The 18,430-nt window shown below is 36.2% G+C and overlaps 1 protein-coding gene across 1 annotated transcript in view; it reads right to left on the bottom strand.

The window, feature by feature from the left end:
- LOC114648231 (solute carrier family 45 member 3) overlaps positions 1-15,341 on the bottom strand; it is a 50,767-nt gene extending 35,426 nt beyond the window's left edge. The window contains exons 1-2 of the mRNA XM_028797135.2: positions 14,675-15,341; positions 6,589-6,982 (exon numbers count right to left, since the gene is read on the bottom strand). The gene's annotated coding sequence lies outside the window, so the exon portion shown is untranslated. The remainder of the gene's footprint in view (positions 1-6,588; positions 6,983-14,674) is intronic.
- Between the last annotated feature and the right edge of the window lie 3,089 nt (positions 15,342-18,430).

The following is an 18,430-nucleotide window of genomic DNA, read 5'->3' as shown; positions in this document are numbered from 1 at the left end:
GGTGGGAATTAAGAATGTATGGCCCGTATTGCGATGCCTTGTAATATTTCAAGTAAGTGTTTTGAGATAGCAAGAAAAACAGATATATCAACTTTTGAAATAACAATCTGTTGGGAAAACAATTATCTCCACAACCATAACACTTTGTTATTGCTTCCTCATAATCCATGATTCCAGCTATATTAATGAAGATAATTACCATACTAACAATAGTTTATAAGTATGACAGCATGAACATTAATATAAGATCTGAATAAAAACAGGAATGGAGGAAATATTATTTATATTATGGTAAAGCAAACAGTGAAAATGTCACTTCTGTAACAATAATCATTCATGTCCTTTACTAATTACAAGGTGCTGAACTCTCATATTTCCATTTACCATGAAAAGCAATAAGACAGGGCAGGAAATAAGGTTCTGGCATTGAAGTACCAGTGCTACAGGTTAAAGTGTCACCTTTGTGTCACTCTATCACCTGTGGGAAGCTTGATCTTGTGCTGGAACTGTGAAACTATGACTTCTTTGGAGGTATTTTATATTTTCCAACTAAAGTGCTTATGGCAGCAAAAGAAACAACATAAAGAACAGTAATTACTTACAGTTCCCAACAAGGCTGAATAGAACAATGGACAGTACATCAGTTAGAAGATGGATGGATGGATGGATGGATGGATAGATGGATGGACAGAAACATATGATTGGCATATGTTAAAAATAAATATGAACTCAAAATGCAAGGTCATTTTCCAACAAGAAACATAATGATTAATAACAAATTGTATCAGTACATATATAACAACGTCATAAGCAATACTTCTATACTATATATACAAGAACACTTAGACAATTTAAACAAAAAGTATATATACCAAATGAGAACACACTATCCACTGCAAAGATAGCTCATAGTTTAAAGGCAAAAATACCCATAGGAAACAAAATGACAAAATGTGTGCATTTCTCTCTTAAGGCAAAATTCCTTACCAAACAGGTTCTTTCATCCCCTAATCAGGAGTTAGTATCATCTAAATTAATGGTCCTTCCGCCACTATTTACTCACAGAATCACCCCAGGCAAGAGGAAAATAACTTGAACCATCAGTGCTCTCAATATTAAAATATGGAAATATTTGCATTTTACATGTATTGTTTGTAATCCCTTTCATTAAAAGCAATAGTAAAAGAAATAAATGACAATGTTATGCATGACTCGTACTTAGGTTAATGGATGGATGTAGTGAGAAGCCAAGTAAAATGAAACCTTTTATTGGCTAACTAAAAAGATTACAATATGCAAGCTTTCGAGGCAACTCAGGCCCCTTCTTCAGGCAAAGGGGCCTGAGTTGCCTCGAAAGCTTGCATATTGTAATCTTTTTAGTTAGCCAATAAAAGGTGTCATTTTGCTTGACTTCTCACTACATTCATAATGTCTAACATGGTGGATGAATGGTAAATAATGTATCCTTATTGGGCAATTTAATCAGTGGAGCAAGCTGTGGTAATACTGAGAACAGTGTTCCAAAAAAAAAAAAAAAACAAGAGTTTGAACAGAGTTTTGTAGTGGGCCTTCACAAAGCAGAATGATATTTCAATCAAATTGAGTAAGAGGTTGGACAGTAGGTGTCCACAGTGCATCAGTGTTGGCAGTGATGGAAAGGGAAGGGAAACCACAGTCTGAGACATGGTGCTAGATACTTTGTGCTTATGACCATGTTCTTATCACATTCAGCTTTTTCTTCCATTCTTTTAACTTTACATTAGTATCATGATTTATTCCAAAGAGTCTTTAAAATTGTATGGTGTAATCTGACCTTTCTGAACTTCTTCAAATAGAGAACCTCAATCTGCTTTCATTCCTCCTAATTCCCTATGCATCTACAGCTACATCTATAGCATGTGCGTGTGATAATTCTATGCTTACAAACACACCTTAATGGATATCAACACACTGCTAGTATATACAGTATAATCACAATTTGCTTGAAGGCATGCTCACTTGCTGTATATCGTACCAATATCTTATAGCCGGCCTTCTGCCTAAGCAGGATACAAAGAATTGTTCAGGGTTATAACCTTATAATGTATACAAGACATATGCAGTATCTATGAGTAGACTGGCCGTATTAATTTACCTAACTACATGTTGATCACATTTATTGATAAATATGTCTTTAGAATGGAATAAAAGAATGTTCTTAAAGATATAAAGAATAAGTATATATCTATTAAATTAAACTATATAAAAAAAAGACAATTTAATATGAGTCTGCAACATCTTCTAAAAAGACTATTATGTAATTTCTCAGTCTGAACATTTTACGAGAGCTCATGTGTTAATATTAAATGAAGCATCTTTCTGGGTTTCCCTCGCAGAACTTCCACTGATACATAGCTGGAAAATGAAAGAGCAAAGGTTTGATACTTTGTGAGAAAGCAGAAAGAAGTATGATCTTGGGTCTGCCATATGACTCCGAAAAAATAATTACAATTTGAATTTCACACAACAGCTGCAGCTGTTATAAAACAAGTAGGAAATATAATCTGCTTTTACGATGAGTCAACTAAAATCTGCATCATAGACGTGTGCACACAGACATTGGATACCTAGTTGAATAAAAATATGTTTCCACAGCTTGAAGAAGTAATCCATCGTGTGCAGGAAAAGCAGATGTAACCATGGCAACTACCTCTATGCTAATATGGACCTTTTTACTGTCTTTAGATAGCTAATCCGTTGATCATATAATGTCACACGACAGCATGTACTTTACCAGTGCTTTGTGCCTCCATTGTTCAAAAACTTTGTAATTGTGCTCACTATTAAAACACTTCATGACAGTGCTTGGTACGATGTAAAATACAAGGATCATGTTATCTTACTTGAAAAGTAAGCAATAATAGGCTGATTGCTTTGTAAAACGCTCTCTGATTGTGCTTTCTATAAAATGGATTAAATAAATTAATGATGAGTTGAATTATTTGTAATACCTGTCACAATGAAAGCAGTTTATACTAACTTGTGTGAAAGGAACTAAATCAGATTTATTAAACTCGGGGCAAAAGAGATAACACTATTCTTACTTTGAAATATATTTTATACAATAATAAAGGTCTGAATGATTTCTCTAAGTGCTTACTTTGAAAAACATTACTGTATTTAAATAAATGTCATATGATTGATTGCAATTTAAAAGATTTTCTGGCTATGCATACCATGAAAGGCATTATTTAAAATAAGATGGAGTGATTGCACTTTGTGGTTATATATGCTAAGAAATGCACTATGTTAAATAATAACTGTTTTATTGTTTTTGCAAGAATTCCATTTCAAAGAACTATATGCCATAGCATAATATGAAATACACTCTTTAAAAGCACTTAATGAATGTTACTCCTATAAAATAGTTTATAAGATAGTGATGTGTCCATTTTATTGGAAAGAGTTAAGTGATACTGCTCTCTGTGAAATAAGATGATAGACAATATGATTGAATTATTCTTTATTTTAAGTTCCATCTAAATATATTAGGACTTTCTATACCAAATGTATAGAAGACATTAAGGTGTAAATGGGGAAAAGAGTGGTAAAGTTAAGTTGCTTACATTAGTATAATTGTTGAAAGTACATCTAAGTTACTAGGCTTACAAGAGACATTTGAAATGAGTATTTCATAATTTCTTTTCACAAAATTTTAGTTCTCTGTACAGGAAAAGCACCTATTATAAGAGATACCATTCAAACTTACATGCACTATACTGTTAAATCCTCATTATCTCAAAAGGACTCGCTTGACTGGAAACCTTTCAAACATTTGTATCTTTGTGATCAAACTTCAGGGGATTATCTTTCATTAAAATACACTGTTAACACTGGGATGTTAATATTTATTCAATAATATTTGCTTATCAAAAGATAGACCTTTGAAAGAACTATTTGCATGCATAACTAATATTTTTAGATATGGAGGATAGTAAGATTCCTGTCTAGTTTGTTTTAGCATAACCTGCTGGGCATCTTCAATTATTTAGTCCCAAAAGACCCCAATGCATCAGCAATTTATGATTAAATCCCACTACACAATGCTTAGGGTGGTGCAGTGGTAACACTACTGTCTTATGACAAGGTGACTGGGGCTTAACGCTTGTGAACTCCCTTTAGGGGTTTTGCATGTTCTCCCTGTGTCCATATGGGTTTTCTTCAAGTGCTCCAGTCTCCTCCAACAGCCCAAAACATGCAGGTTAGATACATCTGACATTGTTAATTTGGCATGTGTGTGTGTTTGTTCACCCTGTCCAGGTATTGTGCCCTATGCATGCTGGGATAGGCTCCAGCTTCCCTACGACCCTGCCCTGGATGAGTGGTTTATGAAAATGGATACAAACACATTTTTTCTTTTGGATCATTAAAACAATTTTCATGAGGCCATTCATCCCAAAAACATGTCAATCCTATACACATAGCTCCTCAAATAGGTGATATCAAGTCAAGTTCTGAAGGTCCCTAATGTATTATGATTTTGCAGTTCAAAAATTATTTTATGATCCAATACTTTGTCAGCAAAGTTCAGCATGTGTTGGAAGGTTAACATCCTACATAAAGAGCAAATCACCAGTGTATTTACTTTGATTCACTTTTTACACAGAAAGTTGTTTTTTTTTTGCTTTTTTAAAGTTAGTGGAAACAGAGGGGTAGAAATGTTTGTCATCTTCGACATGAACCATTAATTTTGTTCAGTATTTCTAAGACTAAACATGGACATAACCTCTTTTCTTTACCCATCCATTACCAAAGTCTCTTAATCCTGTTTCAGGTCATGGAGAATGGAGCCTATATCAGTAGCAATAAGTGCAAGTTGAAGGAATTCCAATCAACTAGGCACAAGCCTATATGCACTTATTTGGTGCTCATTTTCTTAGCACACACACATACATCTTTGAAATGCAGAAAGAAAACTCTGCAAAAAAACCCCAAAACAAAATATGTAGATGTGTGCAGAAAAGAAGCAAACTCTATGTAGCTAATACCTGGACAAGGATTCAGACCAAGGACTCTGGAACACTGAAGCAGCAATACTAATCACTACAAGACTTTTCTGCCTCCATTCTTTAACATTATTTAATTATTTAACAGTGCCTTCTCCCAATAATTTGCTTTACATAAACTTTAAATCTATTAGAGGGATATCAGACATATTTACATCAGGGAGGGCAGAATATTAAAATCAATCCTGCCTATTTCAGAAATCTGAGGATGTTATCAATGAAGAAGATATACAGTACATATTATATTTTTAAGTATTTTGGCAATTCTTGGGATCTTTGGAGGTATATGAATATGAAATCACTGACAGCACTTGGTTTAGCACTCCAATTTTAAATTTCTTAGCTAAAGAAAGGTTACATCACTTCATGCTCATGCCAGTTACCAGCATCCAACCTTTAATAACAGCATGGCTGATATACTTTTTTTTAATTTTTGAAAGCCTTTTGGGGCAAATGGGGTACAATAACTTTAACTCATGAATTACAGTCGGGATTCTATCAAATTTGTTCCAAGTTATGTACACTAATATGGTGCAGATTGATCAAAAATACAGAGATATGGTTTATCAAGCAAAACACAGTAGTAAAATAAGGAAACAGAGTAATAAGAGCAGATGAGAGCAATGAGGAAAGGAGGGAAAGAGCTTAAATTATGGATCTTGTAAATAAATTAAAAAAGACTAATCAAGGAGGTATAGCTATAAAAAGAGCAGAAGATCCAAGGCATGAGAAGTCAAAAGAAGAAGCACAGGAAAGGTGAACCAAGAGACAGCACTGACAACGTACAAAGTGGTTACTGAAATACTGGGGCTATTATGCTCAATCAGTTTGCAGTGATGCCACAATAATTTTTATTTCCTGGCAGTTGCAAACAATAGGATGGACTATAAGCAGAGTCAAAGGTGGGACATGACATCATTGTTATTTATTTAAAAAGGCAAATATTGAAAATAAAGAATACTACTATTGAAAAAGTGTAATTATTACTTTACATGGTCAGTCACTGAGAGCTTCTGCTGGTATTATGGGTGGGGGACCAATTGTTTGAAAGATACTATTGGAATGCTTGGAAATGTAAATGAAAGTGTCATCTGTAGATGATAGTCAGATGAGACAAGAAAGTGTAGAATATTTTAGAGGTTGTTCATGAGGACAATATAGATATTAGTTAACTAATCCGACTATGAGGGTCACTAATAGAGGAGGAGAAGAAAATAATCCACTAACAAAGGTATTCTTAGCACTGAAGTGTTGGAAAAGGGCTGTATATCTCCAGAATTAGGAAAAAGAAAGAAACCTGACGATGGTAAATGCTGATAATGTGCATGAGGTTACAAAACATATGATGGAATTATATTTATTATGGTGAATTGTCTGTTCATGTATTCCTACTGGCCATTTGTGGCCCCCTAAAGGTTTCTTCTATACACCAAAAAGGTGTTAAAAGAATATTGTACTTGGAAGACAGAAATGCTGGCTTAATAAATTAGTTATTTTTAGCATTAAAGCAAAACACTACTAGAGGTATGAATTTAAAACTCACCAAAGTGCCCTTTTCCAGGCATTTCTTTTTCTGCATTTATTGAGCTTCTTATATTTTTAGCCTTTTGTGATTGTCCTGCTCAGATTTGCACAATGTTCTCTGCTCAGAGCTTCTCCCTTCATTAATGATTGCAGACCATCTGTTGCTTCAAGTACCTGCACCCTTCCCGGAAAGCTGATAGGTTTGGACTTTTGTTTGCTTTTGGCTCTCTCACCTTTGTTTGTTGAAAAACAGTGTGCCAGGTAGATTGAATGATTTTTTAATTGAAGTTGCGGACTTCATAAGATGCAGAAGCAAATAAATTCCTCTGTTGGCTGGCAAAGAGCATCACTAGAGGCAGTGAGGGGGAGATTTGCTGATCCTACATCTCGGGAAGAGCTTGACAGACTGAAACCTTGATGAGCATAAAGAAAGAAAAATTATTGATATGTATTGTGTATTCAATTTGGGCTTATATTTGTACTGTTCAGAATAGGTTACCTTGCCTCAGAGCATTGATAACAGTTTGTATAGTGTCTTGGTAAAATTTTTGCAAAATATTATTCTAAACAACAACATTTCCAAACCCACTTAATATAATTTAATGTCATAAAGGGAGCAGAAGCTTATCCTGGCACCACTGAGTACAAGGAAGGAACCATCCCTAGATGTGACACCAGTCTATCACATGGCCTACAGTCAACTTACAAATCTGTGAGGATGTGGGAATAGAGTTATGGTACTTGGAAGAAAATATACACAGACAAAGGAGGAATGTCCAGAGGCTATGTACACAACAATTAGACACAGGATTCACACAAGACATGACAGCAACCTTAGCATTGTTTCACCCAATCTAAGCCCCAACCCCCTGCCCCCCCCCCCCCCCCCCTCGCTGCTTAAATGTTCCTCTTAGTCATATACAGTAGTTCCATAACAAGACAAATAGTGAGATGCTGGGTGCACACCTGTGGCTGGTCCTACTGATTTGAATTCTCCTGGTCGATAAGTCCTTTGTACAAAATAAATATGAAGCAAAGGTTGAAATATAAAAACATGGAATTGCCAAACAATTTTAGGCTCTAGATAGGTAAAGTTAGGGAGAAGCAGATCTTCAAATGTCTGTATGATTTTTTTCTCCATATACTCTGTTTGTTCTTCCAGACACACTTTAGATTGTTTGGCAGCTTTAAACTGGCCCTAGTGTGTGTGCCCACTGATGGACTTGGACCATGTACAAAGTTGTTCCTTGCTTTGTGCACAGTGCTTTAATCATAAGTTCAAACTTCCCATGACCATGAATTAAACTAAGCAGATTTGAAAATGTATTTGCATGCATTTAAAGTGTAGATGTTGTTGTGCATTTTGGTAAAACAATCTCACAGTTTACTATATTCTAAGACAGCAAACTGTGAAAAATAAATACACACATGAATATTTCCATAAAGCACTCATTATCACCAAGTTACAGCAGATACAAAAAATGGTGATGTCTTGTGAGTCTGTTAATTAAAGAGGTTTACCCAAAATTGAATTCTTGATCCATATTTACCATCCTAAGTACATTATCTTTACGTCACTCATACACCAGTTTATTTTTCAAATAAAGTGTTTTTATTATATAGCACCTTAGATAGTAAGAACTATATCAAGCACACAGACTTTCATTTTGTGACAGCCTTTTAGAAATCAATGACTTTAGGATGTTAAACAGTATATCCAATTAATTTGGAACTTAATTCAGCAAAGAAGACTATTTTTAAGAATAAAGGACTTCCCATATAACTATTTTAAAAAATCAAAAATTTAAACCATACTTTTCAAAAACAGCACACTCACAAAATCTGAGAAAAGTAATTCACATTAAGGTTTAACACAATATGTTAATTGGAAAAAATTTTGGCCAATTCTCACATCAATGATGCTCTGAAGAGCTACTATACTTCCTGATTGTGTACAATGACCCTTGGGGCCAAAATAATCTGCAGCCAGTGATTAAAAGGGGAAAGTTCTCTTTTTCCATATCAGCCTACTTTAAACCTTATCAGTATCGGTATCAATATCTCAGCTATTTAAAATAAAAAAAAATGTGTCTCTTACTGTCTTAACGGGCAGGCTCATTTCAGTTTAGGGTATTCACAGAACACACGAACAATCAGACTTTGCTAGCAAAATAAAGCTTAACTCAGTGGTACACTAAGCACTGCTGATGTTTACTAAGCAAGACTTTCTCACTCTTACTGTTATCATAGCAAATACTAGTATACTTTCACTGAAATAATATAAACCAATACTCTACATCTGGTTGGGCACTGTTGCCTTACAGTTTTCAATTGATGGACTCAAAACCCCAGTTGGTCACTACCTTTGAAAAGTTTGCACTTTTTCCCTGTGTGTGTCTGTGAGATTTCCTTCTGGTACTGTAAGAATGTTGGGCAAGATTATGCTCTGATTTGCCCTATGTATCGTCACAATAGACTCTATACAAACTATGGCCCATATATATATATATATACACACTGTATATGTATATATATATATATATATATATATATATATATATATATATATATATATATATATATATATATATATATATATATATATATATACACATACAGTATATATATTGTCACAAAAGCCACAAAGAGCCATAGCAAGGTTTGGAAGGGATTGTGTTAAAAAAATGCTTTAGTTGCCACACATTTTTATGCAATCATTTTGTTCACCCCACTGAATTAAAGCTGAAAGTCTGCACTTCAACTGCATCTGAGTTGTTTCATTTAAAATTCATTGTGGTAATGTACAGAACCAAAATTAGAAAAAAGTTGTCTCTGTCCAAATATTTATGGACCTAACTGTATATATATATATATATATGAACTTTATTTGTCCCCCAAGGGGAGATGTGCCATTTTACAGAAGATAGATAGATAGATAGATAGATAGATAGATAGATAGATAGATAGATAGATAGATAGATAGATAGATAGATAGATAGATAGATAGATAGATAGATAGATAGATAGATAGATAGATAGATAAACATACACACATACTTTAGTCTGAACACACACCAGATATCTATAAAGCAAGAAAATTAAAAAGAAAGAAAAGTACTGACTTGGCTGTCACAGATTTACTAAATGATGGATGGATACACAGCGTATACAGTGTAAAGTTGATGAAAGATGCAAAATATGAACGAAATCTAGATTGGACACCAGTTCATCACATAACACAGTCACGCATATTCTTGAACTATCAAACACAGAGGCAATTTTGATTTACCAATCAACATGACTCAATGACTTTTCTCTGTGGGAGGTAATTCAGAAAAGTACAACAAATTCAGCAGATAATCTGCATGAATACATAAACTATTTCATGATCAATCTGATGAAAAGAAAGAAAGAAAGAAAGAAAGAAAGAAAGAAAGAAAGAAAGAAAGAAAGAAAGAAAGAAAGAAAGAAAGAAAGAAAGAAAGAAAGAAAGAAAAGTGTAGGATTTTGCCCCTGGTGATAATACAGGATAGTATGACAATATCGGTTTGCTTTCTTTGTATCTCTGTCCTCATGTTTCCATTGTTTATGCATGCCTTGACCTGATTTGGACTGTATATTCTGATGCAGTTTAGCTTCTCCACTTATCTGACCACTTATTGCTGATGATAGATTTAGGCTGATGTTTAGACATGGGTGAGGTTCTTTGTCTCTTTTTTTTATATATCGTGATGACTTCTTTGGCTGGCAAGAGCTTATTTGCAAACTACAGTCTATACAATTTGCAAGGAGTGGCATTATTAACAACGAACATATAGTGAAGAAATGTGTTTCAGGTCATAAACACCTTGTTAATTATATATATTACAGGAGAAAGGTCAAACTCATTGAAGCTAACAAAAAGTCACAAATAGTTAAATATACTAAGAACAGGAAGGTGAAATCACAGTGGACACATGATCTGCAAAACTAGACAATCAAAGATTGGAAGATTACAAAGGTTTTTCCTGGTGTGACACATTTTAATTTCTAATGCAGTATTAAGATGATCGAATCAGAGTTTGACATAAACAACACAAATCCATGGATCCATCCTGCCTTGCGTCAATGGTACAAGCTCGTGATTGTAATTTAATGTAGTGAGGCATGTTTTTTGGCACACATTACAAGGGTAAAATGTAATCATATCTTTGAAGGCAAAGTTACACAGTATTTAATGCAGTGTCTAATGTTGTAACAGAAATTTTCCAGTGTGAATGGTGTTTTAGTGATATAAATGTAAATGTAAATAAATGTCTTGTTAAAAAACATTGGTCAGTAGTAGGGTATAATGAAAAGAATTGGGGGAAAAAGACTTTCTATGGAAGTATGTACCATAGACAAATAATATTAAGATATCTGAGAAAAATGACAAAACACTAGAATGTAGTGAGGTTTTGGTCCCTGATAAATCTCTTGAGGGAAATTACAGTATGCAGGGTCTTCTGACTTGACTAAGGTCTTTTTTTAGTAATGTGAGGCTTTTTATTGAGCCTGGCATGGAAACAACTGTACAGAAAATAACTATCAATTAGTACACTTTCTTAATGAGATGTTTCTGTCTAGAGTAATTAATAGAGAACAATATGTTAAAAAATTAGAAGGTGATTGAAGACACATTAACAGAATATTTGAAAGATTCACAGAAATGAGTCAGGTAGTTACTAAGTTGAACAGGAAGTGCATCAAATTACCTGACAATGTGCCACTAACGCAGATAATGCACAAAATCTAAAATATGAGGAAATAAAAAATTCTCCTACTGCCAAAGAAATTAAAACATTAGCATAGCCAGATTTAACCCATATGTTGCTCATAGGTTCTATTAATGATGACAATGGCTGTTAAAGGAGCAGATACTGAGAGTGGGAACCAACTTTTTTCAGTCCTGCATGAGAAATTCATTAAAGGTATGCTTAATGCATTGAGGTGTTAAATGTAGGAAGTGCAGGGAATACAGAAATATTATGTTTATCATTTGCTAAGTGTGTTTTAGCCCAACATCTTCCCATATTATAAAGATAAACAGTTTAGGATAACTGGTAACTCTTACATGGCTTGTGAGTAGTTCAGACTAAGTTGCATCAGCCTCAGGGTTGAATCAGGGAATGACATTAGCAAATAGTCACCAACAGTACAATCTGGCATTCCACTATCATAAGCAGTTTCAACGCAAGGTGCATAGGAGCTTGGGCAAGCCTGCCACAGTCCTGCGTTTGCCAACAAGTGCAGCTAAGGTGAGACGTCCTTCTAAGGATAGGAAGAACAAAGTACAGTAGATTCAGGAAATATTCAGCCTCCCTTCATTTTTTCACATTTTGCCATGTTTCAACCTTGTACTAAATCATTTAAAGTCATTTTTCCCCAAAGCAAGCAACAATAAATAACCTAAAACAACAAAGCAAAAGCAGCATTTTAGAATTTTTTGCAAATTTATTACAAATAAAAAACCTGAAATACTACATTGAAATAAGTATTCAAACCCTGTACTCAGTATTCAGTGGAAGAACCTTCTGCAGTAATTACAGACTGGAGTCTTCTTGGGTCTGACACTATAAGCTTCACACACTTGAATTAGGGTATTTTCTGCCATTCTTCTCTGCTGATTTTATCAAGCTCTGTCAGGTTGTATGCAGATTTTCCTCCACAGATATCTGATTGGGTTCAAGTCCAGGTTTTGGCTGGGTAACTCAAGGGCATTCTCTAAGTTATCCCTAAGCCACTCCTGTGTTGTCTTTTCTTAGTGTCTAGGGTCATTGTCCTGTTGGAGATGACCTTTCAGCCTATTCTGAGGTCCAGAGCGATCTAAAGCTCCATTTCATTAAGGATATCTCTGAGCTTTTCCTCAAACCTCTCTACTCTTCCAAACACTGCCACTGTAAAACCACCCCACAGTATGATGCTGCCATCACCATGCTCTACTGCTGGAATGTTATTCCACAGGTGATGAGTGGTGTCTGGTTTCCTCAAGCATTGACACTAATCTTGGTTTCATCAGACCAGTGAATCTTGTTTCTTACAGTCTCAAAGTCCTTTAGATGTCTTTTTGCAAACTCCAAGCAAGCTTCCAGGTGTCTTTTACTTAAGAAAGACTTCTGCCTGGCAACTCTGTCATAGCACCCAGATTGGTGGGGTATGGTAGTGATGGTTGTCCATCTGGGAATTTAAACAGTCTCCACACAGGTTCTCTGGAGCTCAGTCAGAATGAATGAACCCTTCTCCTATGATTGCTAAATTTGGCTACATTGTGAGCTCTAGGAAGAGTCATGGCTGTTTAAAACTTTTTTCTATTTAAGGATTATGAAGGCCATTGTGTTCTTGGAGACCTTCAGTGATGCAGTCATTTTTTTTTTTTTGCAGCCTTCCCCAGATCTGTGTCTCCACACAATCCTGTCTTTGAGCTCTGCAGGTAATCCCTTCAACCTTACAGCTTGGTTTTGCTCAACTATGGGACCATCTATAGACAAGTGCATGCCTTTCCTAATAACATCCAGTCAATTGAATTTACCAGAGATTAACTCTAAACAAGGTGTAGAAACATCTTAGTGAGGATGAAGGAACAGAATGCACCCACGCCAGATTTCAAGTGTTGTAGCTAAGGGTCTGAATGCTTGTGTCAAAGTGATTTTAGATCACTCTGAGACTCTAAATTGTGCTTGTATGAGTTGCTTTAGATGTATGCTTGACAATAACCTGCATTAGAATGGTTCCCTGCCCAAGGTTGGTTCTTACCTGGTGCATGAAGCTGTTAGGATACCTCATTGGAGTGAGCTGGTAATGGAAACAGAAGGTTTGGAAGATGAATATCTGGATGGTGTTCAGAGCTGCTAGATTTTTTGATTTAATATATTACTGAAGTAAAAATGGTCCAAACCCCGAAACACACCTATGCAAAAACCATGACTACCAGGAGGGAATGAATTAGCCGTCTTTAAGAAAGAAAGAAAGAAAGAAAGAAAGAAAGAAAGAAAGAAAGAAAGAAAGAAACTGCCAAGAATTGCTGTAAACTTGCAATCAATCAATTAGGAAAATTCCAGATGCAGTGAGTCATGAATTAAAGCAGTGGCTAGATATACAGTGTAAATGCTACATAAACGTGGCAGCAAGGACGCGGTTGTTAACAAAATGCCTCAACTGTGGGTAGGCTACTAGAATACTTCTGAGAAGAACATGAAATTCAGAGTGATATTTAAAGTAAAGCTCTACAATCAGACAGAGTATTGGGATGACGTCCATTATACTGAATACGTGTATAAGCAATTTTTAAAAAAATGAAAGAATCGCATTCCATTGTCAGGGTGGTGCTGCACTCGCTGCTCCTGTGAGGTCTCCCCGTCACACTGACCTCGAGCTGAGAGAAGAGCAACAGCTTGAACTTTCTGGGATGGGAAAAGTGCGGTGACGTCACTACTCGCGTTACACAACAGGTTCAATCCTTAGCTCTACTGCCGTATATACTGTAGTGTAGCATCAAGAAAAAAATATAATTATCGTACACAGGCATTCATACCGACTACTTAGTAGGCAAAGTGTGACATGCACTTAATATTACAGTTATTGATTGGAAAGTTGGTTAAACAGTACCAATCCCGATGAAATAATGCAATCCAATTTCGCAAAGGCGTCTTCTCTCAATTAAACTTATAATTATTTAATTAAAAAAACTGGAGCAAAATTTGTGTTAATTAACCTGTTCTGGGCAATGCAAGATGTGAAAACTTTAAAGACCAACTTCATCCCCGGTACATTACACTATAGTTACCAAAAGGTGAACAGCACCTTCATTATTTTTAGCCAGAAAAGAGGAAAAATAAAAAAGATACATTGAGGGTTAACTTTAAAAAGTAGCGAGGATGTACAGTACTGTATAATTCGTTGATAATCTGGAAAATGAAACGCTGCAAATAGGAAACTCTGGAGCGCCTGCACAGCTCAGACAGCCGGCAGTAGCGTAGATCGCGGCGTTGGCATGAAAAGCGTGCCAAGTGTAACAAATGAAAACATAAACATATAAACAAACAAATATATACATAAATTAATACATCAACTGTTAAAAACAGACTCACAGAAGACAGTCTCCGGATTACAGCTTCTATGAAAACTGCGCGGTTCTCCAGACGCCGAGTTAAAACTTTACTGGGCACGTCGCCTGGCCCTTTAAGTAAAGGGACCCGGTCAGCAGAAACGATGACTTAAAAAATGAGTCAGAGCTGTAGACTCCTCCGTGACGGATCATTAGGAAAAGGACTGACTGAGAGGCGCTTATTCACTAAAGAGCAGGTGAAGGGGTCGATTAGCGGGTGTGTGCATTTTAAAGTGTACTTTAAATTAAATAGCATCTACAGTATGGGGCAGGGAGGCAACCCCGGCGCGACTCAGGCGCCCAGCCGCGAACGCGTGAAAGACCGCGCAAGACAAGAGGGGCTCACGTTTCACCTCACGCGTCAATGCGAATGGCGCTGTGCGTGTAAAGGAGAACTTCCACGAGCCGCGGACCTCGCCGCCTGGACTGACATATCGGAAGTCACTCGCGCCGCTTGCCACTCACAATTCTTTCTCTGCGCTGTCTCCTCTCTGTTCTTTTTAGCTTTAACAACAGGGACGGGCTGCAGAAAGCAGTAGGTGTATTCGTGTCGTCTTCAAAGGGAGGTAAATAAAAAGTAGTTGTGCAAGGATGACCCTGCTCCCCGACCCCCACCACCTAGCTGCCTGCTTCTCGGCTGCCCATTGCTTTAGTGGCACAAGCTTAAAGTTTAACTGCGGGCTCCTCCCGGCAATAAATGCTAAGGTGGAGCTACCAAATCAAGGGGCGACAGACGACTGAACGCCTTTCGAAAGCTGCCACGCTTAAACATCTTGGTTCTCTGCCACTGCTGGAAGCAAACGTGATGGTTTGTGTCTGATGGTTTCTAATTAGGGGCACGGATGTGTTGTGTTTTATGGGGGATGGGGGGGATAACCTCACATCTTAAAAACTTAATATTTATTTTAAAAGAAGATTACAGAGATACAGGTTTTAAATATAGAAAAATGTTCGTTTAAAATGTTCCGTGAATTTATCAATAATATGGCACAAGTAGCCTTTAGAAATAAATTGAATTCGTGGTAGGAACAGACCACCGCGACCCTAAGTGTTGTATTAGGGAAATTCTACGAAACAGTAACTGGCATTAACCTGTGATCAGCTGAGATCTATAAGCACCTCTGTTCCAGAGTTGCCATCTCGTGACACGATCCAAGATAAAGTATGAAAATATAACTTTTCTCATTTGTATTTCACATCAGATATGTGTTTTCAGTTATTTGATAAATGTCCCTTTTGCATGCGTACCGTGCTCATCTTGATTGTGCTACTTGTGCATTTACTGCTTTTAGCACGTCGATTGCAGCTCATTGTTTTCATTTGTTATTAGAACCGAGGTGGTTCGAAGGAAATTGCAAGAACTGCATGCAATATGTCTGTCATTTATCATGTATTTTAAATAACCTGTATTCTCCAATGTCTTCAGATTACCTTGTAGTGTAATGTGTGCTGTGTAAAGTACCTTATGGAAGTGAAGGTCTGTCATACAATTTGCTATTTGTAGCTGGAAATCAGGAAAGGGAGAAAATAAATCACGCATCTTAAAATCGTTTTTTATTTCTAAGCTTTCGACTCCTATAAGGAATCATTGTCTGGGGAAAATTATTAGACTTACAGGAATCCAAGGCAATATATATCGAATAAGGAAAAGAGGGCAAGGTGGATTATTGATGAGGTAGGGTTCGGAGGGTGTTGGTCATACAATCTTATTTATTATGTACATGTTCTTTTTTGAAGCCAGCAAATGCTGAGTTCATGTCCAAATGTCTGTTAATGGCATTTTCATTGAAGAGCCACGATTCAGCCTTAAAGAACCTTATATAGGTTTTCTGTGAAATGCCGATCCAACCATTCATTTTCTAAGCCACTTATCCTGTTCAGGCAGCATGGAGCTTGGGCCTGTCCTGCTAACATTGAGGGCAAGCTTTGAACCAAACCTAGAAGGGATGCCATGTTTGCTATATAAAATTGAACTGACTGCTTGCTGGAGCTGGAGCTCTATAAAATAAAGAATAATTAATTAAATATGCAAATGACACTTTATCATAGTGAGTTCAGTTTTAAAGTGATATAGAAGTTAAAGATAATAATAATTCATTGCATTTATATAGCACTTTTCTCAGTACTCAAAGTGCTATCCACACAGGGAGGAACCGGGAAGCGAACCCACAATCTTCCACAGTCTCCTTACTGCAAAGCAGTAGCACTACCACTGCGCCACCTGTGAGGACACACTGTCCTGTTATGCTCAGGATGGTATTTCAGACATTCACCAAAATAAGATAATGGACATTACATTTGTACTATATTTTTTATTACTCTGCAAAGTGTATGGTAAGATGTGGAAGAGATCAAAACAGTGTTTCTTTTTTGTTTATGGACAGTAAATGGCACCAAAATGTCATTGTTTGGCTTAAAAACACAACACAGAAATGAGGCATAATTTTTAATTTCATGATTCTGTTTTATCTTTCTGCTACCATCGGGTTTCATTTTTGTAGAGGTTAAACATCTACAGTATATGCAGGGCCGGCACCACCATTAAGGTGAATTAGGCATTAGCCTAGAGTGAAGATCATAAGGGGGAAAAAAACCCTGCCGCACAGGTTAGCTACCAAACTGTCTGTTGGCACACTAATAAGCTTGGCCTAGGGTGCAAAATAACCTAGCACCAGCACTGCCTATATATTTTACAGTATTTGCAGTATCATGCACTTTAAGGCAGTTGTTTTGTTTTTACTTTGTACAGTAAGTTTCACTTCAACCTATTTTGTAACAGAATGGAGTTTCAGATTAAGTCTTGATGCGTTGCCTTCAGTGAACTTGACAGTTAATATACTTACTTCGCTTTTGTGTTACCTCTTCTGGAAAAGTGAAGGCTGCTCATGCTGTAATTTACCAGGACTAAGGCTGCCATGAAAGGATGGTCTTTATATGTACTTAGCCAGGTGGAAACCATGATTTAAGTGATCTTACTTAGTCTGCCACTGTTCATTTCTTAGTGCTACCAAAAATTAACTCAAAGTGGTTCCTTAGCAGTGACAGAGTGGTAACTCATCTCAGATCCTGTTGTACAAACATCCTGAAAGAAGAGTCTTGAAGTACTATACAGGAATTATGAGATGAGAGTATGGATGGCACTTGTGAGATGTCATCAGCTGTAGTTTCTAGCTTCACAACAGATATATATGTCTTGAAATTAAAACACACACACACACATACATATATAGTATACTATATATAGTACTATATAAAACTACTGTACTTTCAAAGCTACGTATCTGGAAAGTAATTGTTTATTTGCTTTGATTCTATTCTATAATTCTATGTACCATTAGAATAGATGTTTCTTGAGTTTTCTAATCTTGTGAGGTTACTAGAATATCTTAGGTTTGGTTCTCAAACCTCTCTGCAAGGTACTTCCTGCCATTATGTTTTTGTTAAATTCCACTAATAGCACACCTGATTCAAATTAAAAAGACAGTGATTATCCAAACCAGGTGCTCTTATGCTATAATTTATTAAATAAATGGGTGTATTGAATAGTAACCACAAATACTGATGTGTCTCCAGGAGATGTTTTGAAATGGCTAAGCTAACACTGTTTGATAAGACAGATTGTATGAACAAGGCTATAGTCAGCAAGCAGCACAATAAAAGGCAGGCAGCATGGCTTAATAGTTAAAGCTTTGCACCTCAAACCTTGAGGTTGCGTGTTCAAATCCTGTGTGACCATGAC

The sequence above is a fragment of the Erpetoichthys calabaricus genome, chromosome 3, assembly GCF_900747795.2.
Source record: "Erpetoichthys calabaricus chromosome 3, fErpCal1.3, whole genome shotgun sequence".
In the NCBI taxonomy this organism is placed as follows: domain Eukaryota; kingdom Metazoa; phylum Chordata; class Cladistia; order Polypteriformes; family Polypteridae; genus Erpetoichthys; species Erpetoichthys calabaricus.
This window is presented reverse-complemented; position numbering and strand designations above follow the sequence as displayed.